We start from the raw sequence: 6,008 nt of genomic DNA, 5'->3' as shown, positions 1-6,008 counted from the left end.
GGTGGTCTGCCCTTGCTGAGTAGTACAGCCTCAGACAACTGAGCAGGGGTGCGTGGGGAGGGCCTCCGCAGAGGTCCAAGAGCCAGCCAGCTCGAGACCTCTCCTTCACGCTCCCAGGTTCTGGGAACCCCACTTCTTTCCTTGTGTTCTCCCAGCCCTAAGCATGGTGACTGCTTGCAATTACTAATATTAGCCCTAGGGGCACAGGAAGCAGTGATAAATATCTGAGTTACCTTGTTGTCATGTGCATCCATGTACTCAATTCTCCGTATTTGAATCCGCTCTATTAGAAATGCATGGCTGTTTTCCTGTAGCAAACAAAATGTTGTCATTCCCCCCCCCCCGGCTTTTTAGTATATTTTCTATTTCCTTTCCAACTACAAGGGTCATGTTCCTTCTTCAGGAGAATCTGTGGTTGAATTAAGACTTGGAGCTGCAAGGGGACAGGGTTAGATGACTATCAAATTCTGTTGTACTCAACAAATGAACTCAGGAAGGGAATCTATGGAAAGATATGAGCAACTCACAGAATCAAAGGAGCCAATTTGTAAAGGGTGGGAACCAGAGCCATTCCAGAGATGTAGGAAGTGGGAACCAATGGAAGGCATCTTGGGGTGCTTTACCAGCATGAGCCTATGGAATCCACATTCCGAGAAGGGTGTGGCTTACTGGCCCCACTGGGGTTAAGTGCCTACCCTGTGGCTGGTAGAAGGTGGGGTATCTTTTGTTATTTTATTTTACTTTATTTTATTATTTTATTTTATTTGTTTAAAGATTTTTATTTTTTATTTTTTTATTTTTTTTTAAATTTTATTTATTTATGATAGTCACAGAGAGAGAGAGAGAGAGGCAGAGACACAGGCAGAGGGAGAAGCAGGCTCTATGCACCGGGAGCCTGATGTGGGATTCGATGCCAGGTCTCCAGGATCGCGCCCTGGGCCAAAGGCAGGCGCCAAACCACTGCGCCACCCAGGGATCCCCTGTTTAAAGATTTTTAAAGTACTCTCTATAGCCAAAGTGGGGCTTAAACCTACAACCTCGACATCAAGAGTCACACACTCCACTGACTGAGCCAGCCAGGTGCCCTGAGGGTGGTGTATCTTGATGGACAATCCAACCAACCTATAAGAAGTTCAAAGAAGGAGGGCAGCCCGGGTGGCTCAGCGGTTTAGTGCTGCCTTCAGCCCAGGGCCTGGTTCTGGAGACCTTGGATGGAGTCCCGCCTCGGGCTCCCTGCAGGGAGCCTGCTTCTCCCTCTGCCTGTGTCTCTGCCCCCTCTTTCTCTCTCTCTCTTTGTGTCTCTCATGAATAAATAAAAATAAAACAGTCTTTAAAAAAAAAGAAGCTTTAAGAAGGAAGAGGAGCTCAACCAAAATAAATTTAGCATGCTGTTTCCTGGAGAAGGAAGAATGGATGATAGCCAGCAATTAACAAATTTTCACTATATTGAACTTCAGAAGTGATCTTTTGTTGTAAATTACAATGCATTGTGTACTAAAACTTTGAATAAAAGAACACTGATCCTGCGGTGCTCAGAGCAATTTTTCCAAAATAAGGTTCTACATGTGAAGCCTTGTTATCACTACTTATGGATTGGGACAGACCAGGAGGAGTTTCCTACTTAATATTTTTCGTTTGACAAATATTTATTTACTCTGCCCCAGTGATTCTAAGTCTAAGCCCCAGGGATTCTGGTCTAGGTTATTTCCTTCATTCACTGTCACCAATACAGAGCTCATGTTGCTTAACATTAACAGTAAGCACAACGGGATAAGTTGGTCTTTCAGAAATCCAGAGGGACGCCCACAAAGGTTAAATATTAACACACATATAAGGGTAAAACAATGACTTCACTCTACCTAATATCACAATAGTAAATGAAAACAAAGTACAAGTTCAAACAAGTACAGTATTTTCTACTTTACAATAATTTTCCTACAACTCCGTCTTTCACAAGTGCATTAAACAATATTTTAAGAGAAATGACTTAGAATTCTATCGCACCTGGGCACCTGGGTGGCTCAGTGGTTGAGGTCTGCCTTTGGCTCAGGTTGTGATCCCGGACTCCCAGGATCTGGTCCCACATCAGGCTCCCTGAAGGGAGCCTGCTTCTCCCTCTGCCTGTGTCTCTGCCTCTGTCTCTCATGAATAAATAAATAAAATCTTTAAAAAAAAAAAGAATTCTATCACACCAAGACAATTCATTTGGGTGCATTACTCTTCTACCATACTTTATACTTTTTTCTAAAGTATGTGGGGGTTTTTTCTGCTTAGAAGAGTAATGTCTGTCCACCGGAGTATTTTTTAAAATAGAGCAATGTATGAATAAAAAGATGACCATCATTCTTAATACCAGTAACCAAGAGACAACAGCTATTAATGTTTTCTGTAGCTTCCTCCACTCCTAACAATTTGGATGAAAATAATTTGGTCAGAAACAAAATTGGTATTCTTTATGCTCCTTTCTGTTTCTGTAATTTTCAGATTTTTCTGCGATGAGCTCTGCTTTTAATAAGAAAATAAAAAATAAAAGAACGTATAAAATGGAAGGAATGTATGTACAGACAATAAAGGAATGTACAGAGTTGGGGCCCTATATGTCTTGTTCATTCCAGGTATCTTGAGTTCCCGGAACAATGCATGGCACAGAGTAGGTACTCTAAAATTTTTTTGAACATCTAAGATTTTCACCAAAAACGAGTAAGGGCTGCTTGCAAATACAGAATGTCTGTGTATTATTTCCCTCTCTCATTTCTTTTGGTAAACAGTTCAATCTATCACACAGGTCACTTTTGCTGTCTTAATATAAGACTGATCGAATTCAAATTCCAAGTCTAACACTCACTAGCTATGTGACCTTGGCAAGAAACCACCATTCTTTGCCTGAGCTTCCTCATGTGGTAAGCACTGGTCCAGGAACTGGGGATATAACAGAACAAAAATCCTGTAACTTCCATTTTAGTGTAGGGAGAAAAGCTTATGAACAAGCATTTGTCAGGTGGTGAAAAGCACTATGAGAAAAAAGAAAATGGGAGTAAAGGGGATAGAATGCAATTAGCTGTGGGGGAGGAGAGATGAGGGCATGTTGCTACTTTTTAAAAGATTTTATGTATTCACTTGAGAGAGAGATGGGTGAGGGAGCATGAGCACCAGGAAGGACAGAAGGATAAGCAGTCTCCTCCCTCAGTGGTGAGGCTCCAACCCAGGATCCCAGATCGTGGCTGGAGCTGAAGTCAGGGGCTTGATCCCAGGACTCAAGATTGTGCTGGAGCTGAAACCAGGCACTTACCTGATTGAGCCACACAGGCGCCCCGTTATGTTGCTATTCTGTAAAAGATAGTCAGGGACTGGCCAGCTGCTTCAAAAATAACCTAGCTGTCTGTGTTTTCCAAACTTTAAGCTGTAACTAAATGTGATTGCAAAAATGCAATGTACAGGGTAATCTGCATATTTTTTAAATGAAATAAAATACCAGACTGTGTCACACATATTAAAGGTCAGCAGAGTTCAGTGTAACTTGTTTCAGTTTTTTTTTAATTTTTTTTTTATTTTTTAAAGATTTTACTTATTTATTCATGAGACACAGAAAGAGAGAGGCAGAGACACAGGCAGAGAGAGACGCAGGCTCCCCACAGGCAGCCTGATGCGGACTCCATCCCAGGACCCTGGGATCACACCCTGAGCCAAAGGCAGATGCTCACCACTAAGCCACCCAGGCGTCCCTCTTTCGGTTTATAATACAAGTATACTAGCCTGTAAAACACAGTCCCATCGACAAAGTGGTGGGTAATAATATAGTAACTTTGATGTAAACAGTCTTAGAGAAAGGTACCTAAACAGGACTCTTTATGCATGCACCTGCTGGTGTCTTACTCATTTAGCAGACCTACCCGAGTGCAAGAGAGACAAAAACACAGAGAAAGTGGGAGAAAAGATTGGGACCAGAGCTAAATCGTTGGGGTGAACAACAAAAGTAAAATCGAAAAGTTTAGCAATTTGAAGGAAAATGTATTACCTTCTGGAGGCAAAAAAGTACCTGATTAGAAAAAAAAAAAAAAAAAAAAGACCAAAAAAATTAGAGAAAAGGATCGGCAGATTCTACCTAAAAGCTAATAAAATATGTTGTAATGATACTTTTGGATGAAGTATATGACAGTGCCTGCATATTTTCAGAAACTCCCAAAACATCTGCTTCACACTTCCACCTCTGACCCTCAGTGAGGTGGACAATATAAAGATTATAAAGCCATAATGTCTGGGAAGATTTCTTTCAACCCTTTACACATGTAATAGGTTTTGGAAATCATGCATACCCATCAAATATAAATAAAATGAATTAAAGGGAGCCTCAAACCTGTCTGCCAAGCCTTCTCTTGCCATGCACATGAGGATGTTCCCGCTGAAGCAAAGCCATTAAGGCAATTATTCTAGAACAAGGTGGTCAAACTAGAGTCCTCTGGGTATATAATCACCACCAGTTTTTGTATGACCCACGAGATAAAAATGTTTTTTCTATTTTAAAGTAGTTGAAAAACAAATCATATTATTTTGTGGCACGTGAAATTTATATGAAAATTCAGTGAAAATTATTTATATGAAATTTCAGTGTCTATTATAAAGTTTTATTGTAGTACAGCCAGGCTCATCCATATTATCTGAGGTTGCTTTCTCACTGTAAGGTGGCAAAGCTGAGTAGTTGTTCCCATCACCTAAAATATTTACTCTCTGGCCCCCATCAGAAAAACGTTTGCCACCCAGTGTTCTAGAATATGAGAGCTGTGCTATTTAAACACCCTTCCAACCCTCCTCCCTCTGCAGCCGAGACCCCCACTGCCCTGCCCCGCCACAGCTTTAGTCCCTAACAAGATTCCTGGGCCTAACATGAAGGCAGAGCGTTACAATAATGAACTGTAACCTACTGTAAAGCAGACACATCAGACAGTAAATTTCTATATAAGGTAATATTACTGGTTTTGCCACCAAGTAGAGTAAGGGCTGAGTTTGTTTTCTGATCGGAAAAGTGGGCATCACAGCGGCAACTGAACAATTTCGTTTGAGGATCACCATGGTCACTCTTGTGAAAGCACTTGGAAAATATCAAGGTACCAAATGTTCTCGGGTGCTTTTGCAGAGGGAGCCTCTCTCCTAATCTGGATGTACACTGAGGTTCTCTTTGTGCGTAGGCATCTCGGCCACGTCCTCCCACCCGGTACCCTCTGGCCCTCACAGCCCTCCTGGCCTTGCAGCTCACTTTCTCCTCACCCCCACGCACTCCTCAGGGGCTACCAAGTTTCAAGGCAAGCAGGGCTCAAGCAAGCCATCCCGGGTCCGCATAGGGCAGCTGTCCCCAGCTAAGGCATCGCGGAGTGGGGTCGCCCTGGGACCCCCACGGGTGACGAGAATGACTCAGCAGGGGCCAGCACGGAGACAAGAACGTAGGGACAAAATTCTCTGCAGTTCGAGAGGCCGCAAATCATTTTAAGGACCCAAATGTGCAAACAAACAGTGTAATTCAAGTCAGCTTCGGGCCGTCGGAGGCCTTGTGCCAGTAACAGGCCGCAAGTTTAGCCTAACAGGGAGGCCCCTCGGCTTTAGCAGTCAAAAAACGCCCGCGGCCTCTGTAAAAGGTTTCCTCAGCCTGCAACGAACCCCACCTCAGCTCGACCGGACCCCGGGAAAAGCCAGTCGACTAGAGGGAAGCCTTTCAGGGTACACAGAATTGCATGCCCGTGATTATCCGGGAGACGTTGAGGGCACAGTAATCTCTCGAGACTAGAAACCATTTTCCTCTCTCGCTCTGAGATTTTGCTTGGCTAAGCCGCGTCAACCTCCCTGCCCCCCTCCCACCCCACCGCCACGGCCGCTGCAAGCAGCCACGCCCCGCGGCCCCGGGGCTCACAGCCCCCGCGCAGCCCGCACGCCGCGCCCCCATCCGCCCCACCCCCGCGCGCCCCCATCCGCCCCCGCGCCCGGCCCTGGGAGCGCTGGGCGAGCCCTCGCGCCTGCGC

Source organism: Canis lupus, chromosome X, assembly GCF_003254725.2.
Source record: "Canis lupus dingo isolate Sandy chromosome X, ASM325472v2, whole genome shotgun sequence".
Taxonomy (NCBI): domain Eukaryota; kingdom Metazoa; phylum Chordata; class Mammalia; order Carnivora; family Canidae; genus Canis; species Canis lupus.
The sequence above is the reverse complement of the archived record's forward strand: the minus strand, read 5'-3'. Positions refer to the sequence as shown.